The sequence below is a fragment of the Rattus norvegicus genome, chromosome 3, assembly GCF_036323735.1.
Source record: "Rattus norvegicus strain BN/NHsdMcwi chromosome 3, GRCr8, whole genome shotgun sequence".
NCBI lineage: Eukaryota > Metazoa > Chordata > Mammalia > Rodentia > Muridae > Rattus > Rattus norvegicus.
The window spans coordinates 171,409,191-171,435,374 of NC_086021.1; the positions used below are offsets into that span (position 1 = coordinate 171,409,191).

General features: G+C 43.2%; 1 protein-coding gene and 1 pseudogene across 19 annotated transcripts in view; both read right to left on the minus strand.

Moving 5' to 3' along the window:
• Ptprt (protein tyrosine phosphatase, receptor type, T) overlaps nucleotides 1-26,184 on the minus strand; it is a 1,098,700-nt gene that overhangs the window by 800,198 nt on the left and 272,318 nt on the right.
• On the minus strand, nucleotides 1,352-25,635 carry LOC134486473 (U2 small nuclear ribonucleoprotein B''-like; annotated as a pseudogene).

Sequence of the window (26,184 nt, forward strand, 5' to 3'; positions counted from 1 at the left end):
AAAAGGAGCTGGCTCCTGCTGGTCTGAGCCTATGCTGGCCTCCTGGCTGCCCACCCACACCCACTTAAACCCCTGTGTTGTCTCCTTGGTGTTCAACACCCTGCTCTCCTCTAAACACCCGTCTGCCTCCATCACAAGTTGCCCCGCAGTCACTGCAGGCCAGCTGTCTGTCTCCTCTTCCAACTCCTTCGTTGGAACGCAACCCTGAGGGAGTGTTATTAAGAGGAAGGATGTTGATGAGATGATTAGGGTATGAGGATTTGCCTCTCATGGAGGGGCTCCGTGTCCTGATAAGGGTCCCCAAGGCTCGTGCGCCCCTCTGCCAAGTGAGGAATTGTGAAAGAGGGAAAGTCGGGAAGAAGAGAGTAGCATACATATGGCTAGAGAGCAAGAGGGCCTTCATGAGGAAGGATGGCAGGAGAGGAATGGGAGAGGGGGTGTGCAGAAGGGGGAGGGGAGGAGTCAATGAGAACAAAGTATAGCTGAGAAAGCCGTAATCGATTCTATTATTTTATATGATAATTAAGCTAATAAATTATTCATAAAATAATAAAATGGAGGAACCTATGGAAAGCAAAGGGCCATCAGACCCTGTATTGGCTGCTGCCTCGACTGCAGACTTCCAAGCCTCCAAAACTGTGAAGAAGAAATGTTTCCGATTGTTCATAAATTACCCAGCCTCAGGTATTCCGTTATACCTGAATGAGCAGGTTATGACAGCGCCCCAGTGAATGCTGGGTCGAGCAATAGAGGACTGAACCCATTGGGCCTGAGGCATGCTTTGCATTAAATAGGAGAAGAATTATATGAACATCTGGAGAGGAACACAGGTAAAGAAATTCAAGAAGCTCAACAAAAACTGAAATCTGCAGTGAGGCCAGGGGGGATTTTCTGATAAAAAGAGGGTGGGAAGTGAGTGTTGCACAAGAAGAAAGAAAATGCTTGTTTCTATCTAGATACTTGCTAATTCAACAGTGACTCTAGTTAAAGAGTGGACACAGCAGTGGCACTGGCTACACAGTGGCTTCCAGAGAAATATATGAAACTTAGTGAGGCAGACCAGTGCTAAACAAGCAAGTTAAAAGGATAATTTCAAATCAATGCACTACAGAGGCTTCAGGTGGGAGTGACTGAGAGAATCGCTAAGCTGAAGTGGTATGAGATTTCTTTTTTGTTTTCTTGATAAGCAATATTTTTATTCGATATTTTATGTATTTACGCTTCAAATGTTATCCCTTTTCCCAGTTTCCCCCCCCCCGGCACACCCCCTATCTCCTCCCCCTCCCCCTGCTTCTATGAGGGTGCTACCCCTCCCACCCACTCCTACCTCATCACCCTGGTATTCCCCTACACTGGTGAATGGAGCCTTTACAGGACCAAGGGCCTCTCCTCCTATGGATGCCAAACAATGCCATCCTCTGCTACATATGCGGCTGGAGCCATGACTCCATGTGTACGCTTTGGTTGGTAGTTTAGTCCCTGGGAGCTCAGGGGTTGCAAACCGATTCAGCTCCTTCAGTCCTTTCTCTAACTCCTCCATTGAGGATCCCCATGCTCACATCCAACTCCTCTGTATTTGTCAAGCTCTGGAAGAGCCTCTCAAAACTATAACAGGCTCCTGCCAGCAAGCACTTCTTGGCATCCACAACAGTTGTCTGGGTTTGGTGTCTGCATATGGGATGGATCCCCCGGGGGGCGGGGGGGCAGTCTCTGGATAGCCTTTCCTTCGGTCTCTGCTCCACACTTTGTCCCTATATTTCCTGTAGACAGGGTACAAGATTTCTAACCATGAAATGGAAGCAGACCTAAACTACAATGGCCATCCGCCGTGCCAACCTCTCAGCGACAGATGCTACATACAGAATCTCTGACACACAGTGCTCAGTTCCTCTGATGATGAAAGGGTCTTCGTGGTTGAGGTTGCAGGTGGTAGCAATCAAAGAAGGAAGGTGTGGCGACAGAAGGCTCATACAAGAAGAGCTCTGTTGGAGCAACTAGAGGTAGCGCCCTCCTCTCTCTTGAGCGTCTCTTAGGATATCCAGACCCTGCTTTCAGCCTGCTTTTGTCATGGCGTACGCATGTCTTTAATGTCTCTTCCTAATGGAGTTCTAGACGCAGGCCCCTGGGCTGCACTCTATCACACATATGTCTCCATCCCAGCCAGGCACACAGTCAAGCCTTTCCCGTTGAGTGCCAAGATGCTCAGCAAAGAAGGAAATATGACCAGTGGGATTTAAGTTCCCATCTGTGCTCGGGGCCAAACCTAGAACGCAGAGCGTATTGAAGAGATGCTGTCTAACTGTTCACAGGCAGCTGCATGAGTCCGACAGACACAGAAGCAGAATGTACAGCATGGAGATATTGAGGGAAGGACAAAGAAAAGGCAAGCAGGGTAGGAGGGAGTTGTAGAACCACGCTTTAATCTCCCCATATGTCCATCTGCCTACATGTGGCTATGTGCCTGACTCTGAGCTCCTGCTCCCTATCTGAGCTTCCAGCTTCCTTTGTCAAGAAGGAGAGCTTCCCAGGTATTGGACACTGTGTTCTTATAATAATAAAAGCCAAGCTGTTCAAGGGAAATGACAACCAGGCCATGAACGTAGATCAGACAAGAGCCTTTGCAGGAATAACCGTGACGAACCTCATATCCCGTAATGAAACGCCACCTCTATCTGAGACTCCATCCACACAAGGAATGCATGGCATGGCACATCTCCTGAGACTGCTTCTCATAATCCTTCTCAATATAAATTGATAGCATCGCTCAAGCACACACATCAGAAAAACAAAGCACTGTGATTGCAACTGATATGGATACTGCTCTCCACTCTCATGGCTTGATGCAGACATAACCGGTTTAAAACTACTAAGAAGGAAAATATATTTAGGGGTGATTTTCTCCCTCTCGGATAAAGAATCAGAATGGTCATGGGCTCAAGATTGACATCAGGTCAGAGTCTGTGAAAGACAAGTTCCTAACTCACACCCATTCCCATTTCTTTAGTACATGGTGTGGTATACAGGAACAAGAAGGCCATGAGAAACCTTCTTGTCATAAGATCTCAGTATTCTAGAGAGTCAGAAGTAACTAGGAACCTCCACGAGTCATAGAGATGCAGAAAAAAGCCAGAGTGCAATGAACACTAGGAGCCACCAAGAAAGGAAGAGAGAAGGAATCCAATATCCCCTGAACTGTGAACAGGAACCATTTATCCAGCCTCAATGGCCTGAAGACTTCTTATAGGTGATGTTGATCATCCAAAAATTGTATCTGTCTTCCCTAGAGACCATAAGACAAAAGACCTCACCCCTCTGTAGTTATTTGTGTCAGACCACTTAAGGAAGATAGATGATTTGAAAGAATCCCCAAAGAAACTCATTTGGATGCTGACCTCACACAGACACAAGGAGTATGTGGTGTCAGGCACCTGATGTCAAGCTTAGCACAGTCACATGGGGAGGAAATAACGTCTTCACTTCTACCTCCACCCCAGGAAATAGCTCAGGCTGCCTCCAGAAGCCAGCATCCAGCCTGATGGAGACTCACAGGATCACAGGAGGACAGGGGAAGGACAGCACCACCTATGGACTCTGCTCTTGAGCAGATGAGCTGTTTCACTGGGCAGGTTGAGGTCAAAAAATGTGGCAAAGTCCCCAGATGCTCTGATGCAAGTCAAATATAAAAAGTCAACAGAGAAATGGAAGACTGTAGCAAGGAAATTGGATTTTGAAAATCCATTTGGATTCGGTAATGTATAGCTTATCAGCATCTGTAAGAGAGTGAACGTAGTGCAGGATACATACTTTAGGAGACATTAAAGCATAAATAAGGTTTATAGTGCCAATCAGAATTTCTTTTTAAACATGAGCTCTTCTTTTGAAAATGAGAGCGGAATAGAATTCAATAAAAATATAAATGTGCCTGCCTCTGCCCTTCTCAGATATGATCCTATGTATTCCAAAGCAGAATTAAGTTCAGGAAAGGGACAGAAGATTTGCTACTTTCTGCATGTTCCAGACACTGGATGTGAACAGTGTGAATGTGTGTGCAAGTCTGTTTGCATATGGAAGCAGAAAACCTCAACACCTTTCTCTAAGACAGGGCTCAGCAAACTTTTCTACAAAGGACCAGATACTAAATCTCTTTAGCTTTGTGGCTACATGGTCTCTGTCACAATCGCTAATCCCTGCCCTTGAATTACCAAAGCAATCATCTTCAATATGAAAACATGCTGGTGTGGCTATGTTTCCTTGAAACTTTATACCTAATAACGGAAGCAAGCTACATTTTGCCCAGGGATTGACACCTGTCAGTTCTTGCTCTAGGAGCTAAGCACAGTGCTCTCCCTTTCTGCATGGGATCTCTTTGTAGAACTCTCAAGGGACTTTCCCAGGTTAAAAAAAAAAGCATGACATCACAGTTGGTGATAACAACAGCATCACTCGTTTTTCTTAACAGCCTTCATGTGCAGCCCTTACCTACACTGGCTTCAGCATGATGCTATCCGTCTTCACCGTGTCTATCCCATCTTATAGATGCAGCATCCCAGACCCCTGGAAACAACTCAAACACAGGAAGCAGAGGAGGCGGGACATTAGCCCTGGCACTGTAGGACCAAAGCTTTCCAATGCTCCAGCAAGGCCTCCTTTAGAATACTCCATATTCAGACCCTACTGCTTCTAAAATAGAAAGCAGTGCCTTTCATATCCAGCCTTGAAGCTCAGTAAAGATAGGAAACTAGGTCAAACATAAAAAAAGAAAATTATTTTTAAAAGGGTACAAATTGGCCCTCAGTTTTCATCTCTATGGTAAGTGTTACTGGTGGAGAGCTCACAGTGTTGACAAACATGACCAGAAGAGTCTGAGTTGATATGGCACAAGGGAAACAAAGAAAAACTTTTGACCCTAGCCTAAATAGCTGGGGCAGAACATACTAAAAAGCCACAGAGCACCATGTTCATGGAGGTCAAAAGACAACTCTGGCATAGGATAAGACATGTGAGGTCATAGGATAGTGTCTCTTCAGTTTCAGGTTCCAAAGATCGAAGAGAATATGAGCAAACCACAGGAGTCTCTACCAAAGTCAAGCCACAGCAGAACCCCTTGACTTTTATTCAATGAGTGGTTGAATACATTAGCACAGACCTTATATTCATGGCAAAGTGCCAGGCTAGACCCTGAAGAAGGGAATGTAGTTCATCTATGCCTTTCTCCTAAGGCATCACAGTGAACTCAATGAACCTTCCAATAGGGGAGAGACCGAGAGCTCAGAGGTCAGATTGGGCCTTCTAGGAGTATGCATTTCAATTCTGCAAAGGTAGAGACTTCAAATTGTGAGAGAAGGGAAGCCAGAGCATGAGCTAAGACCACTTTGGAAGAGAGAAGGTGAGCTAAGGTGGCCCACAGGACAGGAAGCAAGAGCGGGAGTTGTAGCGAGAGGTGAGAGAGATGAGCCTGCTGAGGACTCAACAGTGGTCACCGATGCTCTAGGGTCAAGGAATGAAGATACAGGGCAAAAGAAAAGAAGAAGGATGCTTTGGAGCAGATGCCGATTGGAGGGATGCTAAAGCAGATAGCCCCCAATGCCAAATACGAAGCTGGTTAGCTACAATAATCATGTAATTATTACCCTCAGTGCATGAGCTAGACATGATCATCGATGGCTGTGACAGGCCTGAAGAAACTTACACATAGAATCTTCTAAAAAATGTTGCCCAAGACCACACAAATCTACATGGTGAAGCTTGACTTTGAAACCCAGCTAGCTCAGTCTACATACACCCTTAAGCCATTGTATTGGATCACCACAGCAATTAACATTGATTTTTAAATAGAATTAGTTAAGATATCTACATAGCTCTTCCTCAGTCCTGGGCCTCTTGAAGTCCTTTGTTCCCATATCATTCACTGTTCTGGGGCTACAAGGTCCTAGTTCTCAAATCTACAGGTCAATGCTCGGAATAGGCTCTTCGGCTTTGGCTTGCCTTGAAGACCATGGTGCGGAGGGTAGGGTCAGAGACAGAGGCTCAGAATCAAGCATGGAGGTTCCATACTAGAAGATGATATCACTCATTGATATAAAGATAGCTCACACCATAAACACTGAAGGAACTGTATGGACTCCAGATATAGCAAGAGTGCCTGTGTCTTAGTTTGCGTTTTATTGCTGTAGAAGAATACTGTATGTCACACTGGGTATAGTTCCAGCATACATAAGACCTCAAAACCCACCTCCACACTTCCTCCAACAAAGCCACACTTAGTAAGATCACACCTCCCAATAGGGCCACTCGCTCTGAGCCAAGCATTCAAGCACATGAGTCTATGGGGGATATCTGTATTCAAACCACCCCAACATGGTTAGAAGGAACCAGAGAGACGTGACCAAAACAATTATTATTTTAAGATCTATTTGTTTTTGTTTTATATATAAATGTGAGTGACTGAATGTACGTCTGTATATAATACATGTCTTGTGCCTGCAGAGGCCGGAAGCAGGCACTGGATCCCCTAGAACTAGGCTTACCGGTAGGTGTGAGCCGCCGTGCAAGTCCTTTGCAAAAGCATAAAGTGCTCTTAACTAATGAGCCACTTATCCAGTTATTGTTATTATTTTTAACTGAAGGAGTGGGGTGTCAAACCTTTTCCATGAAAGACCAAGGGATAAATATTGTCAGCTTTGTGGCTTATATTAGTCTACTCATGCTATCATAACAAAATGTCATAAATTGAGTCATACAGAGCAGACATGTGTTTTCTCATAGCTCTGGAAAGTAAAGTTCCACATAAAGGTTTGTCTGGATGGATTCTGATGATCATTTCCTTCCTGGGCTGAGGACACCACCTTCTCAGAGATCCTCACCATAGCCTTGCCTTGGTGTGCTTGCGGAAAAGTAGCAGGACTTCCGGCATCTCTTCCCAGCTTAGAGAGCTCTGACCCTACCCCAGGGACCCCATCCACAGGCTCTTTATTCAAGCACAGTTAGTTATGCTGGAAGTAAGGGATTCAGCATACGATGTCAACACAAGACTCTGAGGAAGACAGAATGTGGTTTGTGACAGCACATGCATTTGTCTCCCATTGCTTCATGATAAATTATCACGAAGGCAGTGGCTTAAAAATGCCTATTTGGTATCCCAAGAATCTGCGAGGCACAAGCGCAGGTATCAGCAAGTCTGTTTCTCTTCTCCCAAGATGGAACCAGGTGTCTACAGAACTTCTTGGATCTTGGGACTTTTTCTCAGAACTCAAGATGACTTTCGGTAGAATCCAGTTCCTCGGGCTGCAGAACTGACAACTTGTTTTCCTCATTAGCTGTACCCAGCAGCCACTCTCAGCCCACAGATGCTACCCATAATTCCTGGCCATGTGGCCCCGGCAAGAGCTTTCTTATATATTATCGTTTCCACCTCTTGCTTAAAGCAGGATCTCATTCTTCTGAAGGACTTGTCTGCTGCAGCAGGTTCATCCAAAATAATCACTCTGACCTAACTGTGATCAAATGGTTTGGGACCTTAGCTACATCTGGCAGCCTCTCACCTTTGCCACTAACATAACCAAGGTGTGGGGCAAGGCCACTAGATGTGCACTGCCGTGCAGAGGATGAGAACTGTATGGGATATATCAGTGGTCAAGAATCTTTGGGGATACCTTATGGTTCTGTTTATTGAAGGAGCCTCAGACTCTGTTGCTAGAACTCAGAAAGCCACTAGAGTAAGAAAGCATAAAGAATAAAGTATTAGCATGGCTATGTTCTCTCAATGAATGAATGAACAAATGAAAGAAAGAAAGAAAGAGAGAAAGGAAGGAAGGAAGAAAGAAAAAAAGAATGAATGGCAATGTTCTATCTGAGATAGGTTTTTGTTAGATAATTCAGGCCAACTTCAAATGCACAGTCCTCCTACCTCTGTCTCCCAAGTTCTGGGTTTGCAGGTGTACGCCACCCTACCCAGCACTCACCGTAACTAAAAGTGCAAATGATCTACTTGTTACAAGATTACCTTCCTTCATCTTCCTAACCATTTAAAAATGCAAAACCTGGGGTTGGGGATTTAGCTCAGTGGTAGAGCGTTTGCCTAGCAAGCACAAGGCCCTGGGTTCGGTCCCCAGCTCCAAAAAAAAAAAAAAAAAAAAAAAAAAAAAAAAAAAAAAAAAAAAAAAGAAAGAAAGAAAGAAAAGAAAAGAAAAGAAAAGAAAAGAAAAGAAAAGAAAAGAAAAGAAAAATGCAAAACCTATCACCATCCATGGGCCATACAAAAAAACAGGGAAAAACTCAGGGTCGAGCTGCACACTCCAATCCTAATTCAGTAGTGTGGGCATTCCCAGTGGTGACAGAATCAGAGCCCTACAGAACAATCATATGTCATCACGTGAGTGTCTGATGCAATGCGATCCTGACATGTCCTGCCCATTTTGCAGATGTAGAATGCTTCTTCCTTTCTCTGAGAAGTGGAGGATGTGGCCAGTCTTTTGATGTCACAAACCCAGCCGTAGGGGAAGGGACTGACTGCTCAGGCCTCAGACTTAGGAAAGCACCTTGTGTGTGAGAAGACTGAAGCCAGAGCAGAAGTTGAATTCTAATCACACCATGTCGGCCAACCAAAGTAAATCCCACGGAAGGTTCAACTATGAACATTTTGAAGCCAGTACATAACTACGGCACAGAATACTATGTTGTTCAATTAAGAAATCAAGAGGGCAACAGTGGCGCTTTCAGCCAGCTGTTGGAGCCCGAGTAACCACGATTTGCCGGCCCAGGAAGCAAACCCTGTTCTAAGGATACACACATTCTAAAGAGCTCCAGCCCCCTAGTCATTCATATTCTACCCTTGTGCCGACAGATTCTCTGAAGGCTGGGCAGGATCTAAGTAGGGCTTATTAATCGTGAGCAGCGTATCGTGGGGAACCCAGTCTTGCCCCCGGAATGAATGTAAACCAGCCTTGCATAAATTGAATTTCTTTTTTGAATATCTAATTGAATTTGCAGAAGTGTGTGCCAGGGGGGTGTTTAAATAAGTGCACAAATATGATAAGAAGGCCTTCACACCATTATATCTAATTCAGTAAGCAAAAATAATGGCAGGGCACATTCCAATTAGTATTTGATTTATTTGCTTTAACAAATCCAATTAGTAGAATGTTTTATAAAGTCATCCAATGTCAAATGCTCATGGACTCAACAGATAGAAACAATAGTCCTAATAGAAAAAGAGAAAAGATGCTTTAGAGCTCTTTGGATGGTGGATTTATTATAAACAAGATGCTGTATCTTAGATGGCCTGGACATTCCCCAAGGGTCAGGGAAATAGTGGATAATCTTATCGATGGGTTCTTCTGTGTGAGGGTCTGGATGGCAGTATGGCCCACTATGCTACGTCTAAGAAGGAAACTGACAAAGATAGGAGGTAGCCAGGAGATTTCAAGGTAGAATAATGGCCTTGCTGCTGAGTGTCATTAAGACCGACCACGTATTTGGAAATCAAGACAGCAGAGCATCATGGGAAAGCCATAGGGCAACAGAGGCTATGATGTCCCCGAGTTGAAATCAATCTTCTACCTTTGCTGGACTCTGGTTTCACTGGGTGAATGTAGGCACTGAAACCCATGATTCACAAACACAATTGCCTTCATTAGAGGTAGATGTTCTTAGCTCAGTAAGGTGGTTAAAGTTGTAGACCCCGGAGCCAGTCATTAAACTCCTCTGTTTTACTTAACTATATGACCTTGGCCAACATAAACTCCATGTGCCTTATTTCCCTCATCTGTAAGCCTAAGAGTCTCATAGATTCCACCTCCTAGCACTATTATAGGGACTGAATGAACTATCTATAAAGAGTCAAAATAACACACAGTAGGTACCAAATACACTAGTATTTAACCTCCATGCATAAATCCAAATTGGAAAGGTTAAGTGCTTTACATTTATTCACCTTATAAAACATTTTAAAGTGAAGCATTAGAGAAGCTATATCTGAGTCTGCCTGTTTGTCCTGAATAGATTGGCAGTAACCATAGTGATAGGTTACTACACAACGACCCCCAACACCATCAGCACTTTCTACCATATGACCTCAAAAAAGACTGGGTCCCCATAGTCCAGATTTATAAATTTGTGACAGAGGCCATAAGCAAGCCATCTCCTAGGACTCCTTGACTTCTAAATACTACCAGAACATGACACTATCTTCCTTCATAATACACAGCTGCAGTAGATATGAGCACCCCCGACCACCTTCTTCATATGGACTGTCTAGCCTTTTTCTCCCGGCGTTATGTGGCAGCAAATCTCTACATTCTCTCGTGCCCAAGGTTCCTTGGTACCAGTCTGTCCATGGACACTGTGATGATCTATGACCAGGAAAAGGCTATGATAAAGAATATGGAAAGCTTGCTCTCAGCCTCAACCTTTATCAACAAGAGGATGACACTTAGGGAAAGAAGATTAACCTTCAGTCGTAACGTAACAGAAGGAAGGCTCAAGATGAAGGGCAGGGGAAGAATCCAATAAGCTAGAAAAGTAGCTCTAATCAACCAACAATTCATTCTGCCTCCAAAACAGCACTGGGACAGACACAAGTATCCCACTGCCCTCTCAAATATAAAGACTAAAGGATCATCTGGTGCAGCTTCTAATTTTACAGATAGGAAAACAGACAACAGGCAAATGCAACAAAGAGAAGGAAGGGATCCAGACTTGGGCAGAGCCCAGAAGTCCCTGGCCAGACCTCTGCCCACTCCGCTGCCAGAAGAGCAACTTTGATCTTTGCCCACACAACAGTGATGTCTGCTCCATTTTTATTTTGAGGGAACAGTGAAAGACAAAGAGGACCACAGGTCATGCCCTATCTCAGGGAGAAAACCTCCTACACTTTGGGATAAAGTGAGGAGAGGTTTCTGGCATCAGCATCCACATCAGCACCAACACCGGCATGAGAAATCTTTGGACACGAAGCCAACATCCTGGCTCTCTCGGAATCTTTGAACTCCCAGCTCTTCCAGCTCAGATCGTCACCATACTAGAGCGTCAGGGGACTCACTCCAAACGATTCCCCATCAAGACTTGAATTCCTGGAGAAGACTTCTCAAATATTCGGACAAAAATAGCCTCCTCGCCTCTCTAATTATTCTCCACCATGCAATTTTGTTTGTGCTTGATGAAGCTTCTGCCTATATGCCCTGAATACACTCTCCATCCACTCGTTCACTCCATTCAAACCCAAACCCAAGCCCTGTCAACTCTCTCAGCTGCCTTTTGTATGGAAACACAGCCTGGGAATCTGCGCTGCTTGCTATAGCCCTCTGAGGATTCATTCGAGCCACATTTGCATTTCATTCCTGAGTAGGATATAGACTGCAAGGCAGGTATTATTTTAGGCACCTGACATAGAGCAGAGACAAGCAGGAATGGCCCTTTACTTCCCTAGAAGCTCACATTTTAGCTGGCAAGACCAACGATAAACAGCGATAAACACAGCCTGGGAGGTGCCTGCTTAAGCTCTTCTTGTAACAGAATGCTTTTTAATATTTAATATAAACTAATAAGCTATGTCACGATAGAAAGTGATCATTATTAAACCTTGTATTGTATGGTCCCAAGGAATTTTTCAGATCTTACCTGATCATAACAGACATTCCACAATGAAGGAATTAATTATTGTAAAGATGGGGAATCAGAGATCCTACCGACTTCAGAATCTGGTCCACATCCCCTTACGCCTGCCATTCTGACAGTTTTCTTTCCTCAGAGGCCACCATCTGCCTACTACACAATGCCGTGCATATAAGAGCCTAAGAAACAGCAAAGTCAAGCTGATGCTGACGGATACCAGTTCATGTACTTTAATTTTATAAGTATATTAACATTTAATTACCTAAAGTAAATACTAAGGTCCCATACATTCATTAAGTCTGGTAATAGAAGCCAGAGTTCTATAAATCACCAAACTGGTAACCACACAGATAAAATATTTACTGAGCTCTGGGCATTACCCTAAATATAATTGGTTGTAGAAACCCCCTTCAGCAGCTCAGCTCTGGCACATCAGCCTGCGTGGCTGGATGGGATCCATCTACCATGGCCTCTTCCAGATGAGCATTAAACATAGAATAAAGGGTTTTGAAGGACAGAGCATAAAGAGGCCTCAAATAATTCGAAGCTTAAATCACCCAGATGCCAGTACTGGGTCAAGGAAATGGTGAGGCTAACTGTTGTAACAACGACAGTAGCTTGTCCTCCATTCAGCCAGCCAGCCAGCCTGCCCACTCTCAAATATTGACACTCAAATATCGTCTGCAGAAGTAAAACTGGCCTAGGTAGAGGTAGATGCCAATGAAAAGGGAGCACTCTCTTGAGGATTAAAGAAGTGGCCTAACAATAAAGTGAACTCAATACCTCAAAACCACAGCCTCTCAGCCTTTCAGCTACCTAAGAGTTCAGGTCCAGGACACACAGACACATTTCTCATTTCTAGAACAAGCACTTAGCAGTTCCCTGCTCTGTACACAATTTTTTTTTAAATCTGCAAAGGTCCAAAGCAGAAGTTTAGCCCCTGCCAACATGACTTCACCTCGGGCAAAAACTCTGAAACAGAAATGAACCTCTACCAAAGCTGCCACTTGCTAAATCACATAATAACTCAGGACCTGACAGGACAAGGAGGCAGGTGGTCCTGAAGATTGAGGATTTGCCTGGGAGAAAAGAACCCTGTGTTAAAGACTTGGCTTTGCCACCAGCTGGCCGTTTGACCTTGGCTGGGTATACTCTGTTGAAGACGGATCTGGCTGGAAGCTCCTGCCTGTCTCTCATAGAACCTCACCCAGATGACCATGAGACTGCTCGAAAGGGGGGGAAAACAAGAGGGAATGGAAAGAAACTAGCATAGCAATGAAGCAGAGGAGAAAAGATGCTACAATGACAGAAACTGAAACAGGTTTTGAGAAGCAAATGGCGAACCTTCTTTGTTAGACCTTTGCTAGAATCTACAGCATGAACGGGCGTCTGCCTAACATTAATTAAATTGCTTGTGTGTTTTTCCCACTCTGTCCACACCCATGTTAAAAAATATACTGCATCTAACAATTAGGAAACCAATCACATCACTAGCCTCAATATAAGACCTGGTTTAGACTCTCGCTCTCTCTCCCTTCCCTGAGGTATCCTGCCTATACTTATGAAATCTAAGCTTTGGGAGGAAAATAAAAATCAAAAATATATGAAAATCCTAGCATTGGGGAAATAGAAATGGGCAGATCCAGGAGGTTGCTGGACGGCATGCCTAGCCAAATCCATGAGTTCCAGGCTAATGAGAAACCCAGAGAACTTGTCTCAAAAAATAAGGCTAACAGTAAACTGGGACTGATGCCTGAAGTTTACCTCTGACCTTTACATGAATACAGACTCAAAGTCTCTCTCACACACACACATATATACACACACATATATACATACACACACATACACACACGCACACACAATCTATATATGCTCTTGCTGAAACAAGAATAAAGAATAGAAGGAAACTGAAATAAAATAAAAAAACAACAGGATTAGATGAAAATTTGTAGATTCTTAAGGAAATCTCAGAGAAAGTAAATAAAATGCAAAACACATCATCGAGAGCAACCTAAATGGCCCACATGACCAGCCCTCCAAGCTCAACACTGGCTGAAATGATCAAAGGAATCAAGAGGGGCATACGGACCACAGGCTTGGTCCCTCATTGGCTTGGAGCAAATAATACAATCTGGGCCCATCCAAAATGCCTAGAACTTATACACTACAGGATCCATTCTTAAAAGAAATGCTCAGTGTGAGAAGAATTAGTGAATTCTGGAAGATCTGGTAGTGTTTGCCAGTTGGGGCATCAAGGCTGGGATAGGAGATCTAGGAAGAGGGAGGTGTCTCACTTGTGGTGCCCTTTCTTTTTGTATCAACACCTCCTACTTCACTGCTGTAAGCCAGTTCTCCAGAAGCATCTAAAAGAGCCCTCATACCGGAAAGGCAAGAGCTAAGAGCAGACTGAAAAGAGGACAAGTGAGCAGGATGGCTTTTAAGATGAGGACCATCGGCAACATGCCAAATGACAACCTTGAGCCCTGAACAGCTCACTCCGAGAGACCCATACAAGAGCGGCAACTTCTGTGAGTCACCATGTCCATGAACACTTCCTGGATGTGGAGAGACCTGGAAGACTGAAGAAGGCTTAGCTGAACAGAAAATCCTCCCTGGTCTTTCAGGGCCCTGTTCATTAGAAAGTACAACTAGAGTCAACTGGAGAACAGCAAACCCACATGGTGACGTGTCCTGCCAAGGAAACAAACATACAGAAGTGAAGAGAAGCCTGAAGAATCCCGGCGTGTGCACACTGCCCAGTCCATGACCTGGGCAGGACCTTGGACAGGGCACTTACTCTTTCCCAGAGAGAAATTCTCCTCAGAAGAAAATAATCCTATGACTCTTCCAGAAGAATTTTGAGTTTTGTGAAACTTGAAGGCTAAACACGTTGGGGGAAGTGTTTCTCTTCCCCAAAGATACCAAAATCTTCAAGAAAAAGAATGTAAACTCAGAACAGACCCTGTTTGTTTAAAATGTGAAGAAAAATCATATGGGAAAAATTCTAGTAATCAAGAACCACTACAAATACTGTATCATCCTGAAAACTAACAGCAGTAGTCATTATTTTGCTCTCTGGTTTTCTGGATGCTGTCCCTGGCATTATTTCTCAATTAAAATGGCTTCACAACACCATGTTTATAAAGACAGAGACTAACAATGTCCTCTCTTGAAGCTTGATTAATATCTCTTCATTATTTTACTTACTATTTTCCTCTGTGCCTTTTCGTGTGTGTGTGTGTGTGTGTGTGTGTGTGTGTGTGTGTAGTATGCCTGTGTATGCATGCATGTTATTGCATGTGTGTGAGCACCTGTGTGTAATGGTGCATATGCATGTGGAGGCCTGAAGTTGACATCCAAAATCATCTTTAACTGCATTCCAACCTTATCCATGGAGGCAAGGTTTCTCAATCAAACCCAGAACTCATAGATATGTCTAGTCTAGGTGGCCAAGCTTGTCTGTGAATCCCCAGCCTCTGCCTAAAATTACAGGCAGGTAACCATGCCCACCTGGCATCTACATGGATTCTTGTGATCCAAACTCCAGTCCCTACACTTGTAAGGCAGGTGCTTTAACCACTGAGCAATTGCCCCAGATCTATTTGTCTATTATTAATAGTTAGTTTAAGTGCCCCATGTTTATTACTAATATCTAGTTTAAGTTCTCCCCCAAGTTTATATTATTGTTTATATTATACAGTTTAGAATTCTTGAGAATTCTCATCTATTAGATCTCTTTCATGTATGTGCTATAATATTCAAGATCATCCTATGTTCTCTTGTGTAGTAAGTGATCATAAATAAGCCATGATGTTCAGACATGTTAAAGTACACAAACACACATGCACAAACACACACACACATACACACACATACACACACATGCACAAACACACAAACACATACACACACATACACACATGCACACACATACACACACATACACAAACACATACACACATATACACACACATACACACACATGCACAAACACACACATACACATGCACAAATACACACAAATACACACACACACACACACACACACACACACACACCATATGTGCTTATTGTATTAACCCCAGTTTAAATTTTACCTCCTGCTTATATATATCCAGAAAGCACTCTGACTGTTCCAAAGCTCTTTCCTCCCACTTTCCACTTTCAAAAGAAGAGTATGAGGCAAAGCACACTGTAGGGGAATTACACCACTGGCTGAACCAACCATCACTACAGTGTTCCCGCTTTTGATCATCTCAGAAAATACATGACTCTGAACAAACTGCCGGGCCCCTCTCTGGGCTCTGGAAAGTAACGTGACAGAGAGGAACCTGAAGCCTACGCTACAATACCTCAGGGTTCAGGGCTCAGCAACACGCTCACAGGATACAAATAGTCATGACAGGGGCCTGTCGCGGGATGTGACCAGTGCCACTCTCTGTAGCCATGCCAAATTTGTTGATGATGATATATTTCAGTTAGGGTTTCTATTGCTATGATAAACACCGTGTGCATGATGTGAAAGGGTGCCACAGAGTACAAGTGGCAGTCAAAGGACACATGTCCCTTTAACTTTGTTCTCTCCTCCACATTACATGCTCCAGGGATCGAACTCATGTTTCCAGGATTGTGCAGCAAACACCTTAATCCTCTGAGCCATCTTCCTGTCCCTCATACCTCATTCTGACAGAGGCACCCATGGCCAGCCCAGCATTTGCCAATGTCTGCGACACCTGCACGGTGGCCTATCTCATGTGCCTAACCTCTTGCTGGAGCTCAGGGAGGGAATGGGGCAGGCCTTGGAGGCATGATCCGTTAGTCACTGATATACACTTACTTTCATATAAACATTTTAGATTTTACTTCTGGGTTGAAAATATGCAACAACAGTGAGAAAGGAAGAAGGAGAGAAGGGGGAAGGGCTGGGAAAGGGGGAGGAGGAGGGGGAGGGGAGTAGGGAGGGAAGGAAGGAGGGAGTCACTATGGTCCACAGCTCTTCCAAAGCACTATAATTTAGACCTTTGCCCACTGTTATAAGACACGCTGAGACAAACCACTATTTCAGTCTTGTTTATTATCCTATCTCTTGCCACATCTTTTCTTTCTCCACATCGCAGTCACACCTTTGAACCGTGTGAGTGGATGCTGTAAAACTGCCTAGCTCATCCTGTTCAAATCCAACAGGTGGTTCGGTGGGAGATTTTTAGATGATTGTTCATAAGAAGCCCCAGGCCATATCACATGACTAATGACAGCCTTCGGGCCCTGAGGATCATCTAGGAATCCTGCTACCCGTGTGGGAGTTTGATGCTGTTTTGATTCAGATCCACTAGAATTACCATGGAAGCTTTAACAGAGGTTTCTCAAAGAAGCTTATACTAGGAGCCTTCAAGGCTGGCCTTAAGAAACAGAGCTAAGGACTCGGGAGACAGCTCAGGAGGACGTGAGTTCAGACGCCATGCACTCACATAAAAACCAAGCACATCATCACACACCTGTAATCCCCATGGAGGAAAAGACAGGTGATCCCCAGGGCATGTTAGCCGGGAGTCTAGCCCAGTGGGTTAGAGCTCCGGATTCAGTGAGAGACCCTGTCTCCAAAACTAATGTGGAGAGTGATTGAGAAAGGAACCTCATATTTACCTCCAACCTCCACACATGCATTTATATGTGCCTGTGTTCACATGTGCATACATCCATGTATGCATGCACCATACACACACATATGTGCATACACATGCACATATGTACAATACACATCACACACATATGCATGCACACATGCCCACACACATGCATGCACATATGTGAGATGTAGTCTATATACCGGGAATGTTGTGGGAGCAGCGTGAAATCACATAGCTGGATCAGTAAGAATCTTCATATGAGCCTTCATCATGGCCTGATCATCTGGGAACACTGATAGAGGTTTCAGAGACTAGCAAACCATACAGTCCAGTTCTTACTGGAAACTTAAATAGGAGAAATGGTATTGAATTGGGGTGTGCATTAAAATCATTGGTTCTAGTGACTCCCCAAAGAATCCACATTTTTCTGGTATCAACTAGACAGGTGAATGAGAGATGCATGCTGGGCCCAAACATTGCAGGGAACCCTGAGACAGCTGCTTTTTTCAACGATACCCAAAGGGTACGGTAAGAGGCAGCTACACAAAACAAAGACGCAAGTGGGGTAGACATGATTACCAAGCATGGATCCCTTCAAATGCATCATGGGAGGGCCCCTTCCTAAATCACAGCATCTCACGTCCAAATCTAACAAAGACATATTACATCATTTGTGAGTCTTGTCTGTACATCACATGAACGCATGCATGCACGCACACATGCACACACGCGCACACACAGAGTTATTAAAGGAGACTACAAGCTCTGAAATCTCAGGTGAGGGGAGTCTGGCATATTTTAAAAAGTAAAATATATAATAGTTAGTATTATGTTCAGAGGTTTACAGCTTTAAAATGTATTAACCATCTAATAGCTCACAATTTGGTAAGTCCTAATTATTAACAGAGAGTAGGGAGTACCTACCTGCTCTTGTTACACTACAATCACAGATATTTGACAAAATTGAGTATGTTCAGAGTAAGATGGCTGAGGACTGTTCACAAGCATCAAAGTGTCTACTAGTGCCACAAATTGGAAGATTTGCATTTTTGCTATAATTAGCATTAGAAAATTGTACATATGTTATATAGGAGCATCCTACATACATTTTTTTTTTTTTTGGTTTTATGGTTGGTTGGTTTGTTTTAGTTGCAGGTAATTTAGGGGAAAATGAAGAACACAATCTCCTTCTAACTCATTTCTGTAGAAGTTACTCTGGTCACATTTGATATGTTGAATTTTTTCTACTTGCAGATATATGTAATCATTTTCTTAAAAACATTGGAAGCATGGTGGATATAGAGATTTCCAGCTAACTTGCTTTTTATATTACGTTTCATTTATTTGTTTTTACAAACAAGAGTTCATTGTACAACATTAAGGCTTCGTATTTCACAGCTCACCAAAACTAAAAAACACAATTAGGTGACTCTTTCCCCAAAACTTCATCTTGACTTCCAACCATTTAAAATGACTTAACTAAAGGTGATCAAAACAAACGCTATAAACAATAGTAAGTCCTTCAAAACCGGCGTTCCACGCGTTATTTCTTGGCATAGGTAATTTCCACAGCATGGGATGGTGTGATCTTAAACACGTGCAGAGCATCTCTGGCAGCCCCAGTCTGCCTATCATTTTCAAATTCTAACAAATGCAATGCCATGTCTCGCTGGTACCAAGCGAACTTCCTTGAAACCAGGGAACTGGTTGAACGACATGGAAAACATCATCTCATTCGTCCCCTCTGGTAAGTTATTAAGGAATAGGATATAGTTTGGAGGGTAACCGGGGACCTGAGGATTTGGTGCTATTTTGTTGGGTATTAGCTGAATTTTGTGTTCCCTGACTGGGCTTCTCGTTTGCAGCTGCTGCAGCCTGTTCTATGGTTGTAGCTTTCTTCTTTCCTTGTCAGCAAAAGTACCATGCATTTTAGATGTTATATCCGAATCTGTTTTTGCATACTGAATTCTCATTGGTTTACCATAAAATGGAAATCCTTTTAAGTGTCTCAAAGCATTTGTGGATGAGCCCAGCTCCTTAAATATAACAAAAGCCTGCCCCCTCATCTTCATGGTCTTTAAAGCCACAATATCTACAACATGTCCAAACTGAGAAAACAGGGCCTACTGGGATCTCTTAAATTCTTCTTTTTAAATTTTGCCATTCATGTTGTTGATATAAATAGTATGATTTGGTCTGATATTCATATTTGGACAAAACCCTTCCAATAACCTGAAGTTGGTGTTGTCAGCTTGAAGCCAAAGCTGGAACTATTCAAAAGGCAAATATTAATGCCTGACATAATATCTTATATGCCTTTAATAAGTCATATCTTTTATTATTTTTTGTTGTTTTCATATTTTACTACTCATAAAGCAAGAAAAATAAACCTCGAGGCATCGTTACATTTCTTTCCTCAGGATGACTTTCTGAACATCGGATTTCTAGGGACAAAGGATCTGTGTTATAATTATATACATATATACATATTCAAATAACCTTCCAGAACAGTTATTGCAATGAGCAAAACTTATAATATAGAATATTGTTCAGACCCCTTGCAATCTCATCACCACTGAACATCCTCATTTTTAATCTTTGTCAATTTAATTGGTGAACTGCTGAGGCCCTTGTTTCAGTTTTTATTTGAATATTAGCTTGAATGCTTTTCATAAGTTCAACCAACCATTAATATTTCTTCATTCATAAATTATCAACTTATGCCCTTTGGTCATTTGTGATTGGCTGTTTATTCTAATTTGTGTTATTTTGCAGTAAAAAATATTAATCTTTTTACCATATTCTCAGTTACAAGTATTCCTCTGATTCCTTCTATCCTCTGAATTATTTTTGATGTGCATGAACTATAGAATATAAAAAAAATCTAGAAATTACATTCCTACCTTTTTACATATTTTCTACATAGAATTTTCTTCTACATATAATTGTTACATAGTTATTTGGTACCGTAGAATAAATTAATATTTATGTGTATTATCATGTGGTTCTCTTATTATACATCTAAATATTTAATTCATCCAGGAATTACTACAGTGGATGATGTACCTGTAAATCTAACTGTACTTTATATTTTAAAATATTTAATATTTTACACATACATGAGTATACATTAGTATATATGTGTGCACCACATGCATACAGGTACTCAAGGAGGTCAGAGAAGGCTACGAAATTCCCTGGAACTGGAGTTATTGGCAGTTGTGAGCCACTGTGCTGAGAACCAAACCCAGTCCTCTGGAAGGGCAGCAAAAACTGCTGAAGCATCTCTCCAGCTCCTGCATTTTATTTTTAAAAGTGATATTTGTGGGTCTGAGTATGACACAGATAGTGATGTCAGATAATTCTGCTCAGAAAGCGGAATTGATCAAATTAAATCCCTGCTCCACCTCTTATTGGTTTATCAGCCTTCAGAGAGCATGACAAACCCTTAGTTTCCCTGCCTTAGTTTCCAAATAGTGTCTGACACGGAGTGAGTGTCAGCGAAGTGTTAGGACCTGTCTGTGCCCCTATGGCCTCAACAACAAAGCACCACATACCAACTGTCTTAAGCATAAGGGTTCGCCTAGTGGCTCTGAGGTCGAAAGTTGGAAGTGAATGGGTTGGTAGGACCGACTCCTTCTAGGGCTGTCAGCTCCCAGAGATGTGCATCGCTCTTGGCATTCTTGGCTCACAGATGTGCCTCTCCGACCCCCAACTCCACTTCGCATAGCATTCCCTCATGTCTACACACAGTATCTTTCCCCTCCCTGGACCCACCCTTGCGCTTTTCATGGAACACCCGTCATACTAGATTGGAGTGCTGAGGTCTCAGTGACCTGACTTCTGGCAGAGTTAGTGCCTCCACATACATTCTTTGGGGGGATACAATTTAATATATCACATTTCTTACATCTCTTTACATGAGTTATGGGGTTTTCAGACAACTCAGTGACTTTAATCGCGGGGCTCCTGGCGTGTTTATGGCAAAATGTAAAACAAAGTTTAGGGAATTATTTGTTGAGCACTGCGAGGCCTCATCTCAAGGTCCCTAGGGATATGAGTCTACTGGCTGGTTTTTAAGCCACAGCAAGAGCTGGATCTTACCGAGTGAGTCTTGAGGTTATTGGGCTATTCATATGGTAGTTGTTCAAGTCTGTCTTACAATTCTAATGTAGAGATGTATATTGTCCCTTTAACATGCCACCACACAGACATGTGACTACTGTTCTGATTTATTTTGTTGCAAATGGCTGTATCCATCTTCATTCTTGGAAGGGTCCTACATTCTTGACAAATGTCACAACCAACACAGCACAACAATGTCTTTGCTTTCCTGGAAAGGGGATTCACGGATCCACCCTAGGCAACCCCGTCATTCACAGTGTCTACTAGAAGTGTATGCCAAAGGATGGTGATTTTCTACTTCATAATCTGCTCATTTCAATTTCATTTTCTTTTATATTATATTCCGATCACAGTACCTCATTTTGAGGAAGCCTGAATGAGAGGTTACCTATGTAAAAAAATCCCCCATTCTTAGAAGCCAGAGCCCATTAGCATACTTGTCTACACCACATACCAAGACAAGGTTTTTGGTCTCCATCCTCCTTTGCTCCTTAGAATATGAGTTTTAACAAAGCAAACACATATGCTATCATACAATGGAAAACCACTTCCCAAGAAAAATGACTGTACTATTGATATGCCCATAGTAACAGAAACAGATAAAAATGCTTTCTGGTCACTCAAAGTAAGAGCCAATGGATTATTATAAAACAACTGACTCTCTGCATCTGATTCTCTGTTTTCCAGTGAAAATGAAGGCATGAACATACTAGTGGTGAGCGGGAGCTCGAGGTGCGGACAGGGTTTCATAACTAAGCAACAGCATGAGGCAGTCTGCTCAATAATGGGGAAAAATCCCAGTGACACATAAGGGGTAAATGTACTGGGTATGAGTGAAAGATCAACCACAAGGTGATAATCATGGATGCTTTTTACCTCCTTAGTATAAGTTTGAGACCTTAACATAAAGTTAAAAAAAAATAATCAAACACACAGCACCTAATTTGTGTGAGGCAGGAGGCTTGAAAACATGGCTCTAGGGCACCTTTTCCCTCTCTAATTATCTGAACCCCAGCCCTCCCTAAATGGCCTACTTCACGAATATGCAATCCCATGACTTAATAAACTGAGAAATAAAGGGTGGAAAAAGAGATACAATTAAGGAAAAGAGGCAACCCAAACTTTGGCCATCGGAGTAAAATGGTTGTGCTAATATCTTTGTTAATGTCTCATGGTCAGAGGAAAGAGAAAATGGCTCCCAGAATCACCGCCTTTGCCATTTTAGGGCCTCTCCGGGAGCCCAGCTGCACTACACAATGTGCTTGGAGATCTGAGATTCCATTACAAAGTCTGAGCTTATGGTTCAGCTTAGAGGCCCCTGTAGAAAGATCACTCAGTCTCTTGGAAAGAGTTCTCAAACCTGGCAGGGCTACAAGGAAGGGCTGGGGAGTCCCTGCCCTGACAGTAGTTGGCTTGGCTTGAAAATCCTCTGTGAGCTGCATCTTAATGCACACAAAGGCTTTCTGTTAGTTTCTCAGCTTTGCCCTATGCCAGGGCAGGCTGTCCAGTGAAGTAACCTGCATCCATCTACAGAGTGGACCAGATTGGTCCACACCTCCTGATTCACAGAGCTCAGGGTAGCGGAAGCAGCTGCCTTAATGGTATACCGCACAATATATCCATAGTCTTACTGTGGGAGACAGATGAATCAATGCTATTTGAAAATAGCATCCAAAGTTCTCCTTACCAAAAGGAGAACTGAGAACCCTTAAATACCCAGCCAGTGAAGCCACCTTGTTTTCTATACTCCAATCAGTCCAGAATGGAAGGGAACTCCCTGGGCCTGGGAACCTGAGTTGTGAGGCCTCTTTCACTGTTAACTATTTCATTATTACAGAAAGTACCTCCAGAAATAAAAAAGCCAGTGACAGGTTGCTGGCTAAGTCAGAACTTAGGGTTGGACACAGAAATGGTTAACTCTTCCTCATCCTCCATCATTTTATAGACCAGTGGTTCTCGACCTCCCTGAGACCATGACTCTTTAATACAGTTCTTCATGTTGTGATGACGCCCAACCATAAAACTAGCTCATTGCTACTTCAGACAGTAACTTTACTACTGTCATGATTCGTAGTGTAAATATCCAATATGCAGGATAGCTGATGTGTGACCCCCAAGGAGCCCTGGACCCAGAGATTGAGAACGACTGTTAGGGGAGCTGTAAAGAAGGGCAGAGGAACTGTTCCTTTAACTGCTGCTGCTTTTGCCATTCCCCTGACTACATTCACTAGTAGTCACCAGGTCTCAGAGCATCTCATTGCTTCTACAATGTCTTTGCCCACCTGAACCCGGGCACCAGGAATCTCTCACCTGCTCTCACCACCTTCCAGATACCATTCTCTTTCTATCTCAGGCACAGTAAGAACCCAGATGGGCAGCATCAGGCCCATAATTCTCTCTCTACCCTGGGGGTCAGCGTGAGACATGATCTACAGTTGTTCTATGCAGTCAAGTAGAGAGGTCATCAGAGCCCGAGCTTCACTCAAGCCCCATGTTCCTGGTGGAGAAAGACCTCTAGCCACATGTGTTATAGGAAACAGCTCACTGACTAGAACCATGTTCCCCACATGGCTTATATAAAACTAAGGACAACTTTAGCTTAACTACGATAGGACCAAAGAGAGACCTTCTAAATGCTCACAGTTTGACTCAGAAGTATAACTGTACTAGCAGTAGAGACAAATTACCCACAGTGTGACTGCATCAGATAGAACCTGGGCTTTCTTCATTCTTCACTGAACCTTCTCAGGACGGGGTGACCATCAAAGAACATTGTCAACTCCCTTAATTGTCAGGCTGCCTCTCCTTCCACTCACTCTGGGGTGGTTACTTGTGCATCCACAACACCCAAACAGCTATCAGGAACAGTAGAAGATGGTAAAGCTCTCCTTTGGCTCACAATTTCAGACAATCTTTGTCCATCATGACAGAGAAGCCATAGTGAAGTTCATGGTGACAAGAGCAAGGGCAGAGGCTCCCCGAACAAGGAAGCAGGAAGAGTAACAGAATGGGAGCATCAGGCCTGGACCTCAAAAGACTTGGCTCCTCTTAATTACTTACCTCTACTAGCCAGCCCTCAGCACCCAAAGGTTCCAAGGCCTCTCAAAAGAACACAACTAGCTAGAGAACAAGCCTCAAAGCATCGTCATGTGGAGGGGATTTCAGATACAAACCAACACACCCAACCACACAGCTCTCCCCATTGTAAACCCCTTTCCTACTTTAACAGTTTCTCCTTCCTACAGTGTTGTCTTGCTGCTGTGCACACTTATAACTTTTACTTTGTACAGATACTGTCAGTGCAGTTCAGAATGAAGAGAGGCAAAGTCTCAACTACCACTTGAGTCCTGTATACAGTTTACGAGGGATGAACTACACTATCAGGATGGAGACCACAGATATAGGTGGAAAGCACTTACACTCGCGTGTTTATCCTTCATCAGTTAGGGCTCTAAAGGAAAGATGCTGACTCGAGCTGCCCTAAAAATGTTAACACTAGCGCACTGTTCTCTGCAGCTTCCTTCCCACTCATAACTCCAGCAAAGAGGCCCTTCTTCCCCAACTGCACCATCTACATAACTCCCTAAACATAAAACAGACCTTGCCCAGAGAAAGACATCCACTCCTCCACCTTTTTCTGAGACCTGCCACCAGGAAACAGTGCAGCACTAAAAGTTTATATCCATGCCTTGAAACTCAACACCACACACTCCTGGAGCTCTGTTCTCTTTATAGGCTGTGAAAGCACCTGTCCAGCTTTTCAGGGCTGGGTCTCAATCAAGGAAACCACAAAGGAATGGCAGCTGGGACTACAAAGGAGTTGCCTCAAGCAGGACAACTAATGGCAGTCAGGAAAACAGGTGAAATAGATGTGCCCCGGGGCTTTTCCTTCCCTAGGGTTTCTCTTCCTTCCTGAGATCAAGGGTGCTTGGACCCCACCCCTGAGCTGGAATATTGAGTGGATGACCAAGCCTCTAATATGAGGATGAGATGGAGCTAATGTGTGGGCCCTGCCAGAAATGACAGTCGGGAAATGTGAAGGCCAGGTGGCCCAAGCCCTTCTGTTCAAACATAAACAAACAAAGAGTGAGTTACATGTGCTTCAGATCTGGCAAGCAGTAGATGCCAGTCCATGAAACATCTTTTGCTGAATATATTAGGTGCCAACTGTAGGCTTTATTTTGCAAATATTAGCTCATTCAGTTGCTACTACCCCCAAAAAATATCGTTTGAATTAAAGTCAAAGACAAAGCTAAAACAAAATGGGAGAAATCCCTGTAGTTAAGCAAGAAGACCCTGGAACTTCCCACCCACCCACTCACCCATTCCATGAAGAGTATCATCAGTTTCCACTGATTGTGTATTGATTTTGTTCTATATATTCATTTAGTCTAACTCATAATGTGTGTGTGTGTGTGTGTGTGTGTGTGTGTGTGTGTGTGTGTGTGTATGCACATGCCTGTGGAGGTTAGAGAACAACATTAAGTATCATTCCTCAGGAGCTATCGACTCTGTTACTTTGACACCAATTCTCTTATTGGCCTAGAGCTAACCAAAAATAGGCAACACTGACTGGTCAGCAAGCCCAGGGATCCCCATTTCTGCCCTCTGCAGAGCTGGGATTACAAGAGAGTGCCACCACACCCAGGGGTTTGTATGTGGGTCCTTCGCATTTAACTCAGATCCGTAAGCCCACACAACAAGCTTTACAGACTAAGCTATTTCCCTGACCCTAGTTCAATGGATCTTATAAATTGCATTGGGATTAAGAAACACGCAGCAAACAAACTTTATCACAGAAGCTTTAAAGGATTTTCCA